We start from the raw sequence: 20,018 nt of genomic DNA on the forward strand, positions 1-20,018 counted from the left end.
CTGACTGTGGTCATATTGCTGCCTTTTGAATGGTAATTGTTACAGCGAATCTTGACTTAGAAAAATGCAACATCAAAAACTGAAGAGTGACACAGCTAAACTGTGACATGAATGTGTATACTGATGGAGAGAAGCTGCCAGTAGATCACCATGGGTAAGAGATCTTCAACGGCAAAATTACCAGAGACTGGTAAAAAAGCACATCCCAGCAAGCACAGCACAGAGTCACTGAAATTATCAAAAAGAGGCTTCAATATCCAAAATGTCCTTTGCCCGTTAAGGTGTAAATAATACAAAGTCATTTTTAGGATTCAATGAACAGCATTGACACAACCTGTTTCTCCAAGTATCTGCAAGAAGATTGTACAAAATCTCAGCCAGTTTGATCACTACATTTAACATATATTGATATATGTGATACATGTGATTTATTTAGAACTCATTCATGCCCAGGGAAAAAAGGATGTTCTGTTACAAGAATACTCAAGAAAAAATCCTGATACAGCTGATAATTTATTGATAATACTTTTGCATCTGCCAATAACTCTACAATGGAAAGATACTGCACAGGGAGAAATGTGAGAGGATGAAAGCCTAGGAAAGCAAGAACGGAATGCCTAGCCACTTAATACTCTTAACCAGTCACCATTGCCAGTTTGTAAGATTCTGAGTTGTGGTCTTCTATTTTATCGATTTTCTTAGCAGTCTCACTAATGTTGACATACAGGGATGGGCGCAAAATAAGTATCATAGGATTTGCCAGGTTTGTTAGTGGAGAGACCATGAAGGTTTTTCATTACCAAGTTCTATTTACTATGAAAAGGACAGCTCAAACTCCAAGCCTCACTATGCCAGCACTATCGCTCACATCCAGAGGTGGCAAGAAGCATATTTAAGATAAAAGACCTGATAATCACCATTAGCAAACAGGAAAACAATTATGCAGTATGCAGTGAGTATGTTATACTGGAGCCCACCATTTTCCCCCTGTATTGACATTCCTTTCTCTTATGTTTGCTTTTCTCTTTTCAGACTAGCACAGTTGGTTTAGGAACATATTGCTGATACCGGTGGTTCTGCTTTGAGTCTGTAATATTACTCTGCACATAGTGATGTAGCTAGGAATCTTCCTTAGCACTCCCACTTGCCCCTTTCATTTATCCCCTTTGTTACAGAGATGAATGGGTGTGGGCAGTGACAGCTTATACTTTGTACAAATAAAGGTAATTCCCTATGCAACTCCACATTCTCATCTGAAATAGATTCATTTTAAGGAGAAAAAAAAAAAGGAAAGAAAAGGAAAAAACCTTGTCATAGTACAAGAAGGGATGTGCATGCAGCATGTCAAGGTTTTCAGATTTCCGAAGTGCTTAGCCATGGACTTTTTCCATGTGAGTTTTAAGGAAATATTTATTGTATTTAAATCAGAAGCTAAAATAGCCACCCTACTAAAATGGGGAAGAAAAAAATCACTTTTCATTAGTAATTGCTTATCAGTAGCCCACAAGAATAATGTTTTACTCACTTAAAAGACAAGCTGTTTTTGTCTGCATAACCCAGAGGTGATGCTGCAGTGTCTGCCATCAGCCCTGAGCTAGGGCACAGCTGGCTCTCTGCTACAGATGCCCAGTCCCACTGGCAACAGAAGCCTCAGCTGGTGCATCTGTAGGGTCCAGAACAAGATTATGCCCATTCTGATATTTTGCTGCTGTAGATAGACCTTAACTGTACCTAAGTTTAGTGCAGAAGCCATCTCACACGTGCTATAGCACATGTAATCACTGTGGTGTCCTTTGACACTGCAACACATTCAGATATATTTTTTTATGACATAAGGAGAGGAAAAAACCTTTCAACTTTATATTATATATATATAAGGCATAATAATAATCTGTTGCCAGATGATACAACTTATTTTGAGAAAGAAGGACAAAGCTTGATCTGTTGCCACTATTACCACCCTTCACTCTTACTGGAAAAATACAGGCAAGGTTAAGTAGTTTTGATATAATGGTTATGTGTTGTAGCTGCTGGACTCTGCCTAGCAGGCTGCAGCTCCCTGTGAGCACAGCGGCGTTTCCTAGGGCCATGCCATCAGTTGCATCCCAGAGTCCATTCTGGACAGCCCTGCAATCTGGCTCTGGCAGCCAGCAGTGTTACAACTCAGTGGTGATGAAGGAGGTAGAGAAGGGTCTCCCATGAGGGTGGTAAGATGGCTTTATTCACATCTTTATCCAGCGCCATCAGAGGTAGAGAGGCCTCGTGGTCTGGGTGCGGGGTGGTTTTGTGAGGGGCCCAGGGGCGGTCTCTGGGTGGGGTTGGGGCCAATAGGGGAAACCAAGGGAGTGGCCAAGGCTAGGGCAGGGAACAGGGGGAACATGGCATCACAGAGTCAGGGGGTTGACAGGCTACCACAGTTATGCTTTCCAAGTGTGATAAAAGTAGGAAAGTGAAGGTTTGATAGATATAATACCCTGAGACAGAAGACAGATAGATCTACTTCTTTCTTCAGCAGCCACATGCACCAGTGACTTGGGACACTCCTGAGCCTGGGGTCAGCCATCAGAAAACACTCAGCATGCAGGTCCTGTAAACCGATTCCTCTCCAAACACTTTAAACTGCTGCATTTCCCTGCTTGTTGCAATGGCAAGGGCATCTTAGCAACTTCACACAGGGCTCAGTGGTCTTGACTTTTCAGACCTGCCTCACCACATGAACAGAAAGAAAATACAGATGCAACTTTGCTCAGCCTGCTTTTACAGTGGAGAAATAGGTCTAACCTATTTGCAAGTCAATTTTACAATCATATTGTCTAAGAGATGCAAATAAAACTTTAAAAAATCCAGCTTTTATTACACCACATGAAAATTCAACACACCATCATGTGAAGGAAGAAGAGGGTCTCTTCTTTTTTTTTAGAGTGCAAAAATCTTGTGTAAGCAGACTCCCCCCTTGTTGCATTAGGCTCAGTTTACACTCTGATCATAACAAGAGATGTTTCCTTCTGTAGTTGTTACTCTATACTTCAATCCCCCATCACAAACAGCCGGGCTTGTAAAAACAGACATGTCAAAAGGTTAAGAAATGAACAAATAGATTTTCTCCAGCTGTAGGAAAGTAGCTGACAAACTCAACATTCTGGATCACAAGAGAAAAGTATTACTATACCAAATGTCTGGTATTGATTTAAAATGGAAATAAAGGAGTGGACTAAATTAATCTAGCAGAAAAAGTAAGCAACTGTGTGAATAAATACTTTCAGTTTGGGAAGAGTAGATGATCTCTAAGTAGGAAGAAAAGCATCTTAAGAGATTCATGATCTGGTGTGTACATTATTAATCCAAACCAAAATCCATTATAAAAAATACCCACTTTAAGCGAGAATTATTGAAATATTAACAAGAGTATATATTTGTAAAAATGATGTATCGGCATAAAGGTTGCTCAGCAGGGACTACAAGCATTTTGTAAATCTCACATACTCATCTACTACAGACGTTGTATCAAATTTGTAATGCTTCTAAATATTTGATAGTTTGCTTTCAACATTTAGCTTTTATGAAGGGATGCAAAATGATCTGTACTTTCTCCTCTGCTTACAGCCTTTAAACCCAAACAAGATTTAAACAGAAAGTTACTTTCTTTTGCAGGGTGGGGAAAGGGATTTCCTAAAGCCTTTCTTTTCTCCTCCTTCCTCCCCACCCTCCAGTAAATGAAATTAAAGGTCAGCAAGTATTCAGTGCAGTGGAAAGCCCCAGGTTACAAAAATAAATGAATTACAAAAACCTATCCAAGATTACAGTAACTGGACATGTATTCTCTAGGCTATTCCCAAAACCCAGATACCGTTGTGGAAATGCACTAAGTACCCTGACATTGCTAGCAAACATGATTAAAGTATATTTATAGGCCTTGCAAAAAAATCCACACCATACACAGGAAAAACATACCTCCCCAAATTTTTGCTCTTGTCATTCAAGACATTCATCCCTGAAGGAAACAATAATATAATGCTATTTCCATCTGCTGTTTTTCTGTCTGTACTCTAAAGGCACACGAAAAATGTATCTTCAAAAATATTTTCTTAATAAATAGTCTTTAAATATTTTCTTACTCCTTTTGACAGGCTGTAATAAAAGAGTTATCTGGTTTATATGCTAATTAAAATCCTTGCAAGAGGATTAAATGGTAACATAAGGATATAATAGTAAGAAAAATACATTTATGATCTTAATTTTCAGACAAGTTCAGTCTCAGAGCACTCTGAGGGAGTCGCTTTAAGCCCACTGGTGGGCTTGTCTCCCTCCTCTCACTCTGGATCCCATACCCTCAAGCCCACTAAGAGCTCACTCCACCAGCAGTGGTCCTGTGGGCACCCAGCTCCCTTTCTACCTGGCTCAGGCTTCTGCTCAAGCTGGGCAGCTGCATGACTGTTCCTGCCATAGGGACGGGCTGGCCAGTGTACATGGCCCAGGGGCTACAGGGGGAGGAGGGTCATCCCCTCTGTCACTTCTCCAGTGTTTGGAAACCTCTGGGAGAACAAAGGTACCTGCACTCTGGAGCTGCCCAAATAACATCAGGCTGAGCTGTCCCAAAGACTGGACAGATGGTTCTTGCAGCTTCAACTAGAAGACATGCCCATGCCCTTACCTATCAAAGGACCTCTGGGGAGGTGTTGTGGGTTATTAAAAAGCATAAGAACCTTATGACAGGCAGACTGACAGGCCATATCCTCTTTATATCCTCATTTAAATATAGACTTCAGTATGAGGCACGCAGTCTCATTGATTAAACTGGAATTAAGAAATCTAACAACATGTGTGTTTGTGTGTGAGAGAGAAAAGAAATGCACACATGGCACATTAGTTTCTGGAATGACATCACTTCATGTCAGCTGATTCAAACAAAACTGAGTTGCAGTCAGCCTCAGTGACTTCAGATGTACATTTTGGGATTTCCTATCTCATTTCAGCTAATTCCTTTGGGCAGTGTTAAATGTATCCTTTTCCTTTCTTCCCACACTCTCCCACAAGTACAACTTCACTTCAATCCATCCTCTGTAGACCACTTTCATGGAGGCCAAGACATACAAGTGAGTTATTTTGAACCACAGAAAAGGAAAATGTTGAACTTGGTTTTCCCTGAAAGTCAGTAAGCTAAAGGGAAAAATGCTTCTGGAAAGGATTTAGTAAAACTAAGCAATAACCTTTTTTCTATAGCTATAACTTTTAGAGAGAGCAAATCTTCCAGTCACAAAAGGAAACTAGAATGATATGTCTGAGACCATGATCTGCTTGACCTTTAACTAACAACAACAGCTACTTGTGCTTTCACATGTGTCTGTGCATCACATTTCTGCAAATCAATCTCTAGAGATAAAACAACATTATCAGTGACTGGAATAGGGTATCATGCTGACACCCAAAATAAAAAGGACTTTGCACTTCTATGGTTTATGTATAAACACATCATGAAGCATCTCTAAAACACTCAAACTCTGCAGCTTTTCTCTGTATCTTCTGCTTCTTTCCCCCCACCTCAAAGAGAAATGGCAAATGAAATATCCAGAAATAACATATTTAGTGTTGAACACAGCTTTTCATTCTTACACAGCTATGTCAACCCATATAAAATGCAATTACCAAGATGATCAAATCAGCCCCACACATAAGGACATTTCTCATTAACCTCATAAAGAAGTGAATTGAAGACAATAAAGTAGTGAATTAAAGACATTCAGGTACTTGACTGAGATGACAGAATACATGCATACAGATATGGACAAGCTTCAATGGTCACAGTGACTGGTCATCCCAGTGATGCTCGACTCAATGACCAATTCAGGAAAGACCCCCCTCTGAAAATTTTGTCCTGAAAATACAAGGTGTCACTATTTGCCACTTTCTTGCTACTTTATTCTTGGAAATTAAGTTACCTTAGAAATGAACTGAAATACCACAATAAATCTTCTATTTTAAATGAGTCAATACTCAGTGCTTACTGCATGACATTATACAGCTGGTACAGGAAAAAAAAAAGGTTAACAAAAAAAGCCATACATAGTTTTACAGACCAGCATTATCAGAATTTTTTGAAAAGATTCTGGTTTTAAGGTCTTGTAAGAACTCTAAATATTGGTGAAAACTTTTAGAGGAGGCAGGCAAAAGAGGAAAAGATGGAAAAGGTGAAAATATTAGGAAAAGCTTACCCCAAAAAACTCTTCCTACAGCAAATGCAGATTCATTTTCTCTGGAAGCATAACTCTATATACACCATACTGCTCAGTTTAGCCAACAAATAGCAGATAATAAGGTATTGTGGTTCTCAAATATCCTAGAAATGTTATTGTCTAGAAACATACTTGCCGAGTGAGCCCCCCCGCCCCACCCTGCCATGATTACTTGTGAAGCTGTGTAACTGGTTACTCTCCTGGAGACCTTCAGCACAGGATTAACGAGTGGCTAAGAGCCATCCTTTCATTCCCATTTTAAAACCGGAGTTTTGATACCGAGCTGGACACCTGCCATCACTGCAGGCCTCAAAGAGGAATAAGGTTAAAAAAAAAAAAAGAAAAGCGTCTTTCGGCCTTACAGGAAATCTCTTTTTCCCTGTCTGCTGCTCTGCAGCATCTTCAGCCTCCTTGGGGAGTGCGTTTATTCCACTGCCAGTTTTACATTCCAATTCCAGAGAGCTGCAGGCACAGCAAGCAGTATCTTTCAGTTATTTACATTTGGGAGTCCTCCAGGATTGCTTTCCATAAGCTGTCTGGGAAATGCTGCTTGATAAATTCGCACTATGTTTAGGACTCAAACTCCTTGCACAGTCTGCAGAAAAGACTGACGGAAAAGGCCTTCTTAAAACAGTAACATCCCCACCACACACACATACCACATCACCAACCTAGACCTACCTAATCTGTCAAGAGAAATGGGAATAAAAATCCTATTCTCTGCCAAAAGAAAATAAATTAGTCGTATACTAAATTAATTATAATAACTTAAGAACAAACCCAAAACCTTCTCAAACTTCTGAAATGCACATATTTACATATACAACATCTCTTTATTCTCTCTTCTAGACACATGGTTAAGTTACTGAAGCTACCAAGTAGCACCAAAGCCACAATGGATATCTCTTTACTGAAAACATAGTAAAATCTATCAGCCTAACTTCTTTTTCATGGTGTGCATGAATACTAAATTTTTCTTCTCTTCAAACACAGTTATGGGGAGATAGAGAGTTGTTGTCAATTTTGTTTGGTTTGGGGGGTTTAATTATTAATTTTTTTAAATACTATTTTTTCCTAATCCAAAACTGAAAGCTTGCAAATCTTTAGAAAGAGCAGAAACAACAGGAAAAGAGAGAAAACACTACTGCAGTGCAAGAAAGAGCATTTACCTTTTTCCAAGACTGTTTTGAACAGAACACTTAAATGTGAGCCTAAATCTTGAGCCAAGAGTTAAAACTGTAACAAGAGTGAGATTTAATTAACTGAGGAGGTCCCAATGGTATATGGCACCACTTGCTAGCAAAGCCACACCCACATTAATTGCATGAGGTCAGTTTCACACATATAGAATGTTAGTAGATAAACAAAGAGTAGAGCACCGTGCATAATAAGGAACCAGCACCGACATTTAAACAGTCAATTCCAGCCCTTAAAGAGTACAAGAGTTTAGGTCCTAGAAGAATCAATTAGCTGTTCAAAGGGCAGGGCACACCAGATGTGCAATTACCGCATATTCTAAAACACCTATTATTGCTCACTATCACTGGCTGTGTTCACTATGGCTTATATTATCAGTACTACAATGCATACCTCAGTAAAGCATTCATTAAGAATCAAAATATTACTTGAAATTATCCTAGCATTAAGAGATAAGTTCTAGCTGTATTGGAGGGCAATGCATACACTGAAAGAGTGCTAAGCTGAGTAACAACTACAACTGAATGCTCCATCAGTGTTTGTCAAACAGCTTGTGCATGCCAAACAGTAAATTTAGAAGAAAGTTCACTGTATTTTCCAGAAGCTAACTTCAGCAGTTATCAACATCAGCAGCTACCTGCTTCCAGCATTTATTAAAATACACTCCACAAACCTAAGTAAAATACTTCATGGGTGGGGGCCAGCACCCTGTTCATTTAAGCTTCAGGGAAACTACCTGTCCCTTCTTTCACGTGTTCAGACCAAATTTTGCAACAAAGGAAGCTGCAAATGGAAAAAGACTAACTAATTTCATTAATTCTTTTTAAACTTCAGCTGTGTGAACTAAAGATAAAGTATGTTTACTCCCTAGAAATCATATTAAAGTATGAAGTGAGTTCAGGGCCCCTAGAGATAAGAAAATAATGTCTTTAGATAGGCTTTACAAAGCTCAATTTTAAATTGAAAAGACTGACAAATCCTGAGATTTAATTAATACTGGCAGGTCTGGACCGCTGGGAACATTTCCATAATTTCAATCATCAAAGTAATTACTGAAGGTTTTAGGGCTGGATGGGGGAGAAAGAAGATGGGATCGCAAAGAGGAAGGAGCAAAGGAAGCAGCTTGTTTCTTACCACCAGCATAGCAATTTTTAACTTTGCAGTTCTGCACCTAACTTTGATCAAAAAAGAAAAATAAACTCAACCCAGTGATAACACTTGAAGCCTCTGAACAAACAAACAGAAAACTAATTTAATCATCTTCCACCTCCCTCCCTCAGGCAGCATTAAGCAAATGAGCTACATCTTCCTGAACAAAAATTCACAAGTAAATACAGTGTTTATCTTTTCAGCTCTTTTCTGTATGACCAGGAACAGATTTGTTCCTTTCATTACTGTAATCAGCATTCAAGAATTTGGAGTTTTGTTCAAAAATGAAGTTATTTGACATGCACCTTTGTAATATACATGAAGAATTTGGAGAAAGCAGAGTTTGATTTTCAACTATATCTATCAAAAAGGAAGCCACCTTTGATAATAATAATCAGGTAATACCTCATCCAATTCCAAGTTTCCCATTTTTACATGCTTGGCTTTGGCCACCACATTCAAATATTAATAGTGGCCCCAATTCACCAAACAGCAACGTGCACTTTTATCTTTATCACATATGCTTAACTTTATTCTTCTGAGCAAAGAATGAAGGTCAGAGCAATCTCACTTTTCTTCTTAAGCAGAGTTGTTCACTTAAATATTAAACATATCTCACAAGTTATATGTCCATGAGTTCACACAAAGCATTTCTACTCTTTTTTTTTTTTAAATTAAAAGTTCTTTCATCACAATTACACAACCTGCCTAGAGTGTGACAATATCACAGATCTGTTGTTATCCTAAAGAGAAATTTTAGTTCTTTTTGTAAATATGCATTTACAGAGTAATGTTAGAGTAAAAATACAAAAGGCATTCCCTAAAACAAACAAAGGCCAGAGACCAGTACATTAAAGGCAGCACTTACAGACCTACCAAGGAAAGGACAGACACAGTCATATGACCATCTTAGCTATAGATTTCTGAGCAGGCACTGACAACATCCTGGTGCAAATGTAGCAGCAGAAGGGCTACCAGCTCCCTTAACTTTAACATTGCTCAGCTAAATGGAGGAACAGCCACAGGACCACCAAGTCCCCACCATCATTGCTGGATTATATTTAATGCTGAAGAAAACATATACTTTCAATACAGTCTAGATATAGGATATAAGCATAAAATACAGATTATTTGCTGCCTTGATAGTATGATTTAGAAGTCTTTTCACAACAATAGGATCAAATGCTAAGCAAGGCTTTGCATTTTAGTTCACTAGCTACATTGATTAGAAACACCTCATGTCACCTCACGATTTATTCTTACCTAGACCTAGCCAGTATAAATATATGAAAAAGAGTCAAGTGTTGTATAAGGACTACAGATACAGTCATTATATCAGGGTAATGTGCAGAGAAGCTCAATGATTTTGTGAAGAAAGAGGCAGGTGTTGAATTTTAAGCATTTACAACATTTTCAATTTTCAGTAAGTTAAGGATCTATTACTGTTTGCCTTACATAACCCAGAGGAATAGAAACAAACAGAAACTGCAGTAGATATATCCTTATAAACAATGTCTTTGTAATTTTAGATTAAGAACTAGTTCAGACTAATGACAGTAACATAAAATACAACATATTCCCCGACTTCCTCATAGCTTTTATCTGCCAAAAGCAATTAAGAGTACTGCACCTTTGGGGAGTCATGAGGAAGGGAGGGAATGCTTGATGAGGTTATGACCCTTTTTCTGATAAAAAACAAAGATCCGACTCGATTCCACAAGAGACTGGATATTGAAAGCTAATATGCTTTCGATTTTCCCCTGGCATTGGTTCACTCTTAAATCTTACCAGCAGGATCAGCGTTACATTCAGATGTGCAGATTTTTACATTCTTAAAAAAAGTAAAAATAATAATAACAATAAAAAAAATTTCAGAAGTTCATCTCTTAAAGTCTGAATGAATCTTTTGGTTGAGTTCCCCCTTTGATCTGAACAAGTCAACCCTGAATTCTGAGTTAAATGCCTCTGAGCAGGCGTATTCTGTACAATTGTTACATGTTAAACTTGCAGCAGAAATAACAATCATGAGCACTTGCTTTTATTGGGTCTAAAGCAGCATTTTTCTTGCACTCTTCTGCCAGCTGGAGCCTGGGTGATCACTTTCAGTTCAAACACCTGTGCCCGTGGCCATGACACCTACTTGAGAGTCCATTCCCACTAAATCCCCCTAAAGCTCAAAAAAGTCTTCAACTATGGGCACGCATAATCCTTCCTTCAGAGCCTAAATGCAGGGAGTATTAGAGAAAAAACAGAGGCAAACACCCTCCAGTGCACCAGGGAGATACACCATCTTAGTCTAGCCCAGTTTACTCCAGTATACACTAATAGCAATATTGCTATTGCTGCAGTACCTTGAATAAGAGTAACAAAACAAATTCAAAACAGATCAGAATTAATTTTCTTCTTGTAGGGAAGTCCTACACCTGAAATCTAATCTGAAATGGCAAACTACCTGGCTCTTGGGTTAAAAAAAAAAAAAATGAAGGCAGCTCTTTCAGGTATGATGTCTACAAGTTTCTTTTACCATGCAGACTACAGCTAAGACAGAATTATGATTTCTTTACTTCTATCTCATTCAACTTCTCTACACTACTACCTTTCTCTTAATATGGAACAGGAGAAAGCATTAACTTCTGCCATACTCCTTGTTCTCCTCCTATCATGGGATACTCTCAATTAACCAGTTGTCAGTGCAATCATACACTATTATAAGACCAGAAACCTGAGAAATGGAATACAATGGTTTTACAGAATTTCTTTTCTAGCCACCACTATCAGGATTCTCTAGGATTACCTTTAATCCTGTAATCAGAAAGACCATTTCACAATGGGGCTAAGAATTTACCAAAACCAAACTAAAATGATACCTTTTTTTGCAAAGGGAGTAAAGTTGATTTAGTTCCATCATGGTAAAATGGAAATAGGCTCCCATTTTGTTCATGCTGAATTGTAGAATATGTCATGCTATCAGCTTGCTTCAGACGAAGAGATCCAACTGCCCACTAGGATTTCACATTGTGATCGCTATCACAAATTAGCCATTGTCATTGAACAATTCCCTCCTTTTGAGCACTGAAAACATAGCCTTGGACATTTGATTAACAAATTCTGTCCTCCCATGCATAAACACAAGAAAAAGATTCCTTTGTAAAATGGTACAACAAAAGGTAACAAACCGTATCACAGGCGTAAGCACATCACTGGCACTCTCTCCGAGGTTAAATCACACGCATCCAATCTGCCACCAGTGAGAAGAAACTTACATTCTTGTGTATTATTAATTTTCTTACCAGCAACCTCACTGTTTACCTGACAACCTGTTCACTTCCCATGTATACTGGGAGAGGTTACAAAAAGGCATTTCAAGGGAAATTCCAAAGCTCAACATAAATAAACGATTAGTTGGTGGACACTACTTTCAAGATAAGGAGGTATATGCCAGCAGTAAAGGCACCTGAGCTAATTAAGCCCTTCTAACCACAGAATGTTTACTCTGTACAAAAATTGGCTTCAGATGTTTTCAATGTGACACTAGCTGCAGAACAGCCAACAAAAGTACTACCTGTTTGCACAAAACAAAATGAAAACGGGATGACAAAAAAACTTTGTCTGGGTTTGAAACTCCAACTTGTTTGATTTCAGTATTAAGTTACTCGGTTATGAATGAGGGATGAAACAATGGTAGCCAGACAGAACATGCCCAATAAGCAAAAAAACCCTTTTAAACAGGATTATACCAACCACTGAGCAAGTATTGTAAAAAAAATTAAAACCCACCAAAAACACACCTTAAAATCACAGCTCCTGTTTGCTCTCCTTCAGACAGATTAGAGATTTGGAGAGCACAGATCATAATCACAGGCTATATTTATATATCATTGTACAAAAAATAAGCTAGTCTGGGCACTGCATTCTAAATACAACCAAGTAATTATACCAAATCATTGGTAAATACAATCCCAGAACTTTGAAAATTAGCACTTACTCTTGGAAAGCCCAGACATTTGTGGTGTATTTTACAGGCAAATTCGTTTTTCTACATCATTTTCCAATCCTTCAAGTAAGGATAAGGTCTCCTTTCATCCAGTCTTAAGGGATGCAGTTTCAGAGGAAACCCCTAAGTACTTTTTTATTCTTCTTGGTGTTTATGAGCACACTGACCCCTCCAAACTGGGACAGTTTAATCTGTCCGTAAAATTACACTTGCATTTCTCCTGCTCAGGACATTGAGGTTTTGAATTTTTTTTTTAAAAGAGTATATTTCATGCTTTTTGTTTTGGATTGTAATCTGCAGTTCAGCAGAGATCCTCCTGGATTCTAGAACCATGATGCTTCTTCCCTTTAATTCAAGTGGAAGAGACCTGTGGGATCTTGAGAGCTGTAGTATCCAACTATCACAGTAAAAATATTTTTAAGATTATATTTGTATACGATAACCATCTTCAGTAAATCCATAACCAAAGAGCACCTATCATTGTCATTTAATCTCTCAACCAAATTTGCCAACATTTTGACAAGGTCATTGTGTTACAATATGGGTGAAGCTTCATCTGAAAAAGAGCCAGCCACTACTCCTGAGTTTTCTGTCCTAGTCAGAACTTAACTCCTCCCAGTTGCAAACAACTATCTTCAGTAACAAAACAAGCAGTAGGCATTAAAGAGTCTTACAGCAGTGGATAGTTACTGCTTTATAAAGATATGATTGTCAGCATCATCTTTTTTGCCTTAGGTTAAGATCTGGGACTACAGGAACAAAGAAGGGTGGTAGGCAGAATGAAACATTATTAAGTACTAACCATGGAGGAGAAAAAGAAAAGAGAAAATTCCCCTGAGATGACAGGTTAAATTCTTCCCTTCGGGTTGCCTAGAACACTGTCAAGTTCCTATCAAGGTCCTTAGGCAAGTCAGGGACTTGTTTAAGTATTACAGGCAAGGAAATAAACAGACCCAGATTTCAAAGTCTCGTCCCAGAGCCAACAAAAACGCCGCTTTCCCTCTGCAAGCTGTGCCTCTTGCTCTGTGGAAAGCTATCAATTACATCCTTTCCCAACTTGGCATTAAAAGTATCAAATTGCCCTGGCTGGAAGAGAAACAGCCCCTCATCTGCTTCAGAGACAAAGTATGTTTTTATTGCTTGAGTCCAGAAGTTCCATCATTTCATTAGCATAGAGTTAACACCAGAGAGAAGGGAAAATGAGTTACAGTCACTTTTTCAGCATGCATGAAGCAGAACATCTTACTGAGGCCTGAAAAATCTTGAATTAAGCCTTCACATTTAATAAAGTTGGGCAAATCCACCGCACAAAGTATGATTTGCCCTGCAAAGTATTTAAAACTAACATGGATGTTTAGCAGCAAAGCCCAGTGGTAAGTGGGCTCAAGGATGGTAATCAGCTCACATGCAAAAAAACCTTCAAATGGAAAAAAAATTACATTCCTGCTGGTCTTGCTCCTGAAATATTATGGTTTGCATGCTGGGTGAGAGTAAGCAGAGGTAAGTGAATATGTAACCAGGCACAGGATGGGACTGTTCCTTCTTATGCTACTACTGATAAATCTGCTTAGCTTTATCATGAAATCATAGCTCTTTTCCTGCAAGGTGGAAACTTTAATGTGAGTATTTAGCAATGAGCATGCCAACCTCTCTACATCTATGAATCATTCATTAATTTAAAGTTACTCATTTGCTTAAATGTCTTGTTCTGAGAACTTTGTAGTATTGACTCCAAATATGCTGATTTCTGATCAATAAGCACTTTAAAATTGTGGGGTTTTTCTATGCTAATATTAGAATTGCTGCTATTGGCAGTTTACAGGAGGTATTTCAAAACTAACTTATTTTGGTTTTTAAGCAGAGGAATGGCATTCAAAGTACATGTAAGCTTTCTGGACATTCCATTCCCATTCCTGATTTAAACACAAAATATTGCTAGAACATCTTGATGTGAAGATCTTAAGAGTATCTTAAACACACTGTATAAACTTCCGAAGACTATTCTATGATACTAATCACAATTATTCTCTAGTTACAAGGACACAGAACAGTAACTTGGACTGTGAGCCAACCACATGTGACCCAAAATAGACAACAAATCGATTTTGTCTGTGTCTGTGTATTTGCTTCAGGACACAGTTTCTTCAGGGATGTTTTTTGTTGTTCTCAAAGTTGGCAGTCCACAAATCAGCCTAAATTAGTCACCTCCCCAGAACATACTAGTGTTTCAAAAGGGACATATTTTTACCAGAAAATTAGCATTAAATGCAGCATCCTTAGAACTTTTAACCATAACCTGTGCATCAGTTTATTTACCACAGTGGTAAGTAAAGCCAGTGAATCACTGCATATTTCAATTTCTATTGCATCAGGCTGTTTGAAACTATACTGTTTTCAGTATCCAGTACTGAAAAAGAGGACCCTTGGCATTTTAGCAAGAGTAACTCTTGGGAGAATTTGAAGAGGTGACAAGGGATTTTTCAGTAATATAAGTAATAATTAGGATCAAGCCAACAAGCAAATTTGTGAGTCACTATTTTGATCTTCAAGTCACATGCACAAGGTTAGTAGCCATGATATGCAAAAGCAACTCGAGTACTTTGCAGAAGCAGATCATATTGTGTGCACACATGTAGATAACTAAGCAACTATTCAACATCATGGAAGAGGTTCTTTTGTGTTTCTGAAAACAGAGTTCTCTTACACGACTTTTAGGAAATCCTTCACTAAAGACTTCTGAGCCTAAATTTCAAAATCCTACTAGTGTTTTCTCCTAAATTTGTATCTAAAGCAAGACAGTTTTAAACAAATCCATTTCACTTTTGAATGTTTCATAATGTTCTTCTAGTAGGAAAAAAAAAAGGAAAGAAAAAACCTACAAACTCCCAACATTCAGGGTTTTATTACACATGGGAACTAAACACGTATTTCCCATTTGTTCAGTAAGTAGGCCACAGATTTCTTTTTTTTTTTAATTCTGAAACCCATCCAAGTTAAAAACCTGAGCTCTTTTTCAAGCTTTGATTATTGTTTAGATTTCAGTGGCACATATACAAAACCACCCTAGAGCCCTCCCTTGCATTTGTATTAATATTTGTAACACAACACACACAAAGAAAGAAAGGTAGGTGTCTAGGTAAGAGAGGGACCAACCCCTAGCTTCCTTCCAGTCTACTTAAGCAACGACACCTCTCAATCAGGAGGTGCTTCTTTGGCAAGGAGCTACAGAAAACAATCCAAATCCTTCTCTCCTTTCTAACTCTCAGCCAATCTGATTATCAGGGTTTTCAAGTACTCTGCCAAGGTACTGAGAAAAGATCACAGGATAAAGTCTAACAGCCACAACTGTGTGATTTAAGAATGAAAGTGACTTTAAGTCATCAGTTCAGTACTGTTTCCTCTAATTACTGGATCTTTTCCTATCTGGACATTTACAGTTTTTGATTATACAGCTGCTAAGATACCTGTGATCACAGATGACTGCTGTATTCAACAGCATCCAAAGTTCAAGGGAACAAAATGAGCTCAAAGTAGCTTTTATCTTCCTTTCCGCTTAACCCTTCCAACGCCCTGTGCTATTATATGGTAATGGAAGTTACTGCTTCTCTGCAAACTGACAAGACCAGGGTGGGCAGGGAAGAACATGACAAAAACCCCCTCTGCATTTAAAAATTACTTGTAAAAAAAGCTCTTTTATTTAGTAGTTTAGCACAGTTTTAATCTGCAACCTGCAATTCCATTCAAAACTTTTATAATCATTTTGGACTAGCTCAGAGATTTAAACCAGGGATTGTTCCCTTTTCCCTACCAAAAAAAAAAAAAGGAAATAAATTAAAAGAGAGATTTAAAAAAAAAGAAAGGGAAAAAGAATGTGCATTAATTACAAGGTACTGACTGACCTGGATTAGCCTTTATTCCATGTCAGCAGAAAAGAATTCCTGACATCTGCATCAATTACAAGGACTGCTGTTCCAAGTGGATTTCTTGTGAGAAATAAATGAAGAAAATCAACTTTTGGCTTGTTTCTGTGCCTAAGTTTAACCCTGTGTAGTCTACTAATGAGACAGTACCTTTCTTATAAAGTCTTTCAGGTTATTTTAGGAACACAGCAATATTCCATCTCACCAAGTTTCTGCCTGTACACTAATTCCAAATGGCTGGGAGACCAGTTTTCCCCTATTTATAAATAATCCTAAGCATCTTGATCAAGTGGGAATAGGGAAGAAATGCCTACTTCCAGACAAATAAAATGATGTGCAGGATTTCAATGCAGTCAAGCTCTAGCTCTTACATTTCAAAAAGAATATCCAAGCATTGTAAAAACTGCAAAATAAGGCATGAGAAACATACACTGTCAGAAATCCTACGTTATAACAACAGGCAAAAGAAGCTCAATCTGTTCAATTTTCACAGTCAAGAGGTACCTGTCTGAGGGTCACAACCATTTCTTCAAACAGAAGTTTAATGGTGTAAGTTAAACACACAGACATGTTCAGTCTAGAAACAGGACTGAACTGATGGAATAATTAGGGATACAAATCTTTTTGTCATGGTTAATTCTACAATAGAAGTTTTTGCTTAGAAGACTAAACCTCTTTCTAAACAGTATGAGATCCCAGAAATAAAACCTTTGCAATTCAGGTCTTCAGCTTCCAAAGACCACATTTTGCAGGGGATGGGCTCACACACCTCCAGCAGTACTTCCAGACTTTAAAAACTTCTGAACACCTCTCCAACAAGTGCAGATTTAGTTTTTATTCTTTTCATCAGGAAGTCCACATATTTCCTCAGCTAAACCAAAACTTATTTCAAGACAAAAATTCCCACTTTCCTTCATTCACCAAATCCAATAGGTAATACGTGTACTGACAAGCAGAATTACTGCTGGACTCAGCACTGGACTTCAAAAAAAGACTAACATATACAATCAAACCATACCAGTTTTGATTAGTTTTACTTCTATCATTTTAAATTTCAGCTTTATACAAGGGATGGAACTATCAAAGGCATTCGAATACAGAAGGTCTCAAATGTAATGGTTTTGCTGTTCTTCATAAACTCAAAGTTAAGACAACTAAGATGTCATCTCTGCAGGGACAGACTGTGCATTAAAGCCAGATGAAATTTGAAGCTGAGACCTGGAAGACACTGCTAATTTGAAAAAAGGTGGAAAAAAGTTAGTGACTTGCCAAGTGTTACTATACCTTGTTCAGTAGAAAGACCAAATATTCTGTAAAACTATGAAGTGTGTCAGATAAAATACATAGTAGCTGAACTTGCTTAAGTGGAAAATGTACTTCCAAATACATAACATACTGGTAGAAAAAATATATCTGATGTATAAAATGAAATATCAATTAGTTGTGCTTCTTGACAGATTGTAAAAACAACTATAGGCTGAAATGTTTGAACTGGGATTTTCCTATATCTTTACAAAGTAACAAACTAAGTCAGCCAAATACAGTACTTGAATACATCCAGACTTGAGGAAGCTTGCCAGAATGTCTAACTTGGCAGAAAAAGATTAAGCAGGATCAAGTCTGGTCAACAGGCAGTATTTTCAGCTCTACAAGACTCTGGGGTTTTTTTTGGTTGGTTGGTTGTTTTCTTAGTTTTCTGGTTCTTTTTTTCCCTTTTTAATATGAATTCAATTTTAGAGGAATTTTAAAGGCTTAAATATGGAACCAAGAAGCCTCCCTGTATATCAGTGCTTACAAACACATCTGTTGGCTTATGTCAAAAGCAACCTATATTTCTTTTCTTTAAATTTAAAAATTAAAAAAAGGAGTAGACGTAAAACCAGTATTTTTTCCCCCCATACATTATCTTCAATGCGATTTTTCCTGCCCCACAAGCTTCCCTCCTCCCCATGTTCTCTGTATTTCACATTAAAGATTTCCTGGTATGACATTATCAGTGTGGCCTTTCCAGCTCTTTTATTCACATGCAGAGAAGGGTGTGGGTAACTTATAAAAGTAGCTGTAAAGTAAATATGCCTATAAACTCTGACAATTTTATAAAAGGCAGTTATTTGTCTGAATTCAGAAGTGACAACAATGCAGTGACATTTTCCCACAATACATAAGTGCAAACCTGGTTTTGGGTATTGTACACTTCAGTCACAGCAGTAATGCCATTACTGAAATTTGTGAACTTAAAAAGCTTGTGCAATAATTTTTAGTCTTAACATGACTTTGATTTCCCCACGTCTCAAGCAAAGGCTCCACAGAAGCCAACTATCCAGATAGCCCACCTATCTTCCTAAAATGTGAAAATCTAAACACAGGGTCAGCACCCATAAAGAAGTGAAAAATATAAAACAAAAACCCCCAAAACAACCTCAAAAAAATCTTCATTTAAAACCAACACATTCTTAAAACACCAAGGAAATGTATGAAGCTGAGTCAAATCCTGCCCATCAGAGCTCATAAAAAAATTTACCTCTATCCAAACAAAGTCTAAACCACTATCTTCAGGCTGTTCACAAAAAGGAGGGCTCAGTACTTAAAAATGTGTTGCAATTCTGGTGGTTTTGGCTCACTCTCCTGCACCCTGATTACACAAACACAGCCCCAGCTGGGGCCAATGCTAGCTCTGATAGGGTTGTACCATTCCTCTCTGGTGGCCAGGAGAGCTCAGTGTAGCACAGGGCACAGGAACACACTGGGACAGTTGGATTTAGACACAAAACTACTCCAAAGGCATGATCTGAATCATGTATCCATCTGTCTGAAATATGTGTGGCAAAATGGCCTGGAGCTGCTCTATTAATTATGTGGATTCCAGTCAGGCCTAAAGTGATGAGCAAGTTGTGGTCTGTGATGAATGCACAGCACCCATATATGATACAGATGTTTAAGTCACAACAAAAGATTGCAGAGACCCAGCTGTACATAGAATCAGCTGTTCTGATTCTAAATCAGAACAATTTAGAATCAGTTGTTCTGATTCTAAAGCAGAAAGTCTAGCTTTCTGACTCGACATACAAGTTTCTGGAAGCAGTGTACAGAGAAACTTCCCCAGAAGCATAAAGCACTGTGAGTTCCCATTGCTGCTTCTCCAAATTAAATGAAGCTTTTCATGTCATCATGAGCCCTTTAGCTTTGGGAGCTGGCCAAAAAAACAGTACTCTCAGTACACCTGAAGCCTTGTAGAGCAGATAAACTCTATTGTTAGAAAACCTTAGGCATAAACATAAGACCTGTTTAAAAGCCATCAGTCCCTGTTACCCTGGCAGTAGCCATATCTTGCAGTAAGAGCTGAAGAACTGTGACAAACACAGGAACTCAGATTCTCAACAGCATTAGACTTCTTCACCATGTGAAATGCAGGCATTATTTTTCTTCAGCACTCCCCTTATGAAACACTTAAAATATTTCTGAGCACTTCATTAAATGCACAACATTGACAGGAAATATGGAACAAGCCAAATATTTTTATTTGTAGAT

General features: G+C 38.0%; 1 protein-coding gene across 6 annotated transcripts in view; it reads right to left on the reverse strand.

Moving 5' to 3' along the window:
* Window positions 1–20,018, reverse strand: part of PLEKHG1 (pleckstrin homology and RhoGEF domain containing G1) — a 126,492-nt gene that overhangs the window by 59,773 nt on the left and 46,701 nt on the right. Inside the window, exon 1 of one of the 6 annotated variants that reach the window (XM_069010671.1) lies at window positions 19,012–19,097. The exons of the other annotated variants lie outside the window; for them this stretch is intronic. The gene's annotated coding sequence lies outside the window, so the exon portion shown is untranslated. Of the gene's footprint in view, window positions 1–19,011; window positions 19,098–20,018 lie in introns of those variants that run through there. 6 annotated transcript variants of the gene reach the window in all.

This window comes from Aphelocoma coerulescens, chromosome 3 (assembly GCF_041296385.1).
Source record: "Aphelocoma coerulescens isolate FSJ_1873_10779 chromosome 3, UR_Acoe_1.0, whole genome shotgun sequence".
Lineage (NCBI taxonomy): Eukaryota > Metazoa > Chordata > Aves > Passeriformes > Corvidae > Aphelocoma > Aphelocoma coerulescens.